Source organism: Cyprinus carpio, chromosome B15 (genome assembly GCF_018340385.1).
Source record: "Cyprinus carpio isolate SPL01 chromosome B15, ASM1834038v1, whole genome shotgun sequence".
NCBI lineage: Eukaryota > Metazoa > Chordata > Actinopteri > Cypriniformes > Cyprinidae > Cyprinus > Cyprinus carpio.
The window spans coordinates 2,678,814-2,681,379 of record NC_056611.1 but is presented as its reverse complement, the minus strand read 5'-3'; positions in this window follow the sequence as shown (position 1 = coordinate 2,681,379).

Genomic DNA, 2,566 nt, shown 5'->3' with positions numbered 1-2,566 from the left:
AGTGGGGCAACTTTGGGGGGCTCTTGCGCCCCAGGGGTACAACTTATACCCCACTGCGGGGTATGTTCTCGCACAGCCTGATAGCTTATAAAGTCATAGCACACCTTGCTAGGCGGTTGCTAGGTGTGTTCTGGGGTGGTTGTTAGTTGTTTTTTGCTATGGTAACCTGGGTGGTTGCTAGGCGGTTGCTATGGGGTGTAGGCAGTTGTTTTAATTGTCTTGCTTGGGGTGGTTGCTAAGGTGTTGTCAGGCGGTTGCTAGGGTGTTCTGGGTGGTTGCTGGGTGGGTTGCTAGGCAGTTGCTAAGGTACTTGGTGTGGTTGCTAATGTGTTGCTAGGTGGTTGCTAGGTTACTTGGGGTGGTTGCTAAGTTGTGCGGTTGCTAGGGTGCTATGTGGGTTGCTAGGTGGTTGCTATGGTAACCTGGTTGGTTGCTAGGTTGCTAAGGTAGTTGGGGTGGTTGCTAAGGTGTTTCTATACGGTTGCTAGGGGGGTTCTGGGTGGTTGCTAGGTGGTTGCTAGGCAGTTGCTAAGGGTACTTGGGGTGGTTGCTAAGGTGTTGCTAGGTGTTGCTAGGCGGTTGCTATGGTAACCTGGGTGGTTGCTAGGCAGTTGCTAAGCTATTTGGGGTGGTTGCTAAGGTGTTGCTAGGCGGTTGCTAGGGTGTTCTGGGTGGTTGCTAGGTGGTTTGCTATGGTAAACCTGGGTGGTTGCTAGGCGGTTGCTAGGCAGTTGCTAAGGTACTTTAGGTGGTTGCTAATGTGTTGCTAGGCGGTTGCTAGGGTGCTCTGGGTGGTTGCTAGGCGGTTGCTTTGGTAACCGGGGTAGTTGCTATGCTGTTACTAGGTGGTTGGTAGTTGTCACAGATGGTCACTATGAAGTTTATATAGAGTTCATAGCATGTTGTTAGCCAATTTGAGCACTTAGCTAATCACTATTAGCATGTAGCTATTCACTGCTAGCATGACTAGCAAGTTGGAATTCCAGTTTGCTAGCATGAGTCAAAAAAGCCAACCGCCATGTCTGTACGATGTTCTGATGCAGAGATATAGATCTTGAAAAACGGTTGCTAGGGTACTCTGTTTGGTTGCTAGGGAGTGGCTTGACATCTGTCAATGATGATACTCAAAGGCTGCTTTGCCAATATAAACCAACCCCCATGTCTGTGCGATTTTCGGTTGTAAAGATATAATACTTACTAAATGGTTGCTAGGGTACTCTGTTTGGTTGCTAGGGAGTGGCCTGACAGCTGCCCAGTGATGATTCTCCAAAGGCTGCTTGCCAATGTAAACCAACCCCCATGTCTGTACGATGTTCTGATGCAGAGATATAGGTCTTGCAAAACGGTTGCTAGGGTACTCTGTTTGGTTGCTAGGGAGTGGCCTGGTAGCTGCCAATGATGATACTTAAAGGCTGCTTGCCAATATAAACCAACCCCCATGTCTGTACGATTTTCTGATGCAGAGATATAGATCTTGCAAAACGGTTGCTAGGGTACTCTGTTTGGTTGCTAGGGAGTGGCCTAGCAGCTGCCAATGTAGATACTCCAAAGGCTGCTTGCCAGTATGAATGATATAAACCAACCCTTATGGCTTTATGACATTAAGATTTGAAGATATCCTTCTATGCTTTGGGTTGCTAGGGTGCTCTAAATGGTTGCTAGGGCGTGACTATGAAGTCTCGAAGGTGATTCTTGATTGGTCGTTTGCTGCCCCGAGTCAAACGAGCCCACCCTCATGTTTCTATGACACTCCTTTCCAAAGATATTAATTTGATCTTTTTCAATGGATGTCTATGGAGCTTGTTACTAAGGGGCCCTAAATGGTTGCTAGGGCGTGGCTTGACTGCTTTACAATGATCGTGACAGACTGATTGGTTGCCTGAGTAAAATGAGCCCACCCCCATGTCTCTATGACATTGTGATCCAGAGTTATGTTCAATGCAAAACTCCTAGGTAAAGTACCATAGTAGGAAAAACGCGCTGTTTCATGGGCGATCCCTCACCATAGTATGTCTATGGGGCAAATTTGGGGGGCTCTTGCGCCCCAGGGGTACAACTTATTCCCCCACTGCGGGGTATGTTCTCGCACAGCCTGATAGCCTCTCCAAATGTGGTGATTCACATGTTTCTGCGAAATTCTCTCTCGGAGCTACGATCCGTCAAAGTTGGCCGCAATGCATTGTCTATGCGATTTTTTCGGGCGATATTTCGCCCGGTGTGCGAACATCGTACGCCCGATCGCTTATAAAAGTCATAGCACAACACCATTCCCGAATAGGCCGCACGATTTGACACTTGACGTTGCGGGTCTGTGACAAAAACTGCGGGACTAGTTACGCGCCGAAATTTGTACGGAAGAAGAAGAATAAGAATAACAATAAGATCGGCAACCCAAATAAGTATGTGAGATAGTAATAGTGTTGCTTTGCCTTCGGCAAGCACCACTAATAATAACTAGAATGTACATTTCCTGAAGAAAATGTGAGTGGTGCTTGCAGTGGCAAAACTCGGCCCTCTGTTGCTTAGGTCTTGTTATAGAGTTCATAGCCTGATTTATCTCTTAGCT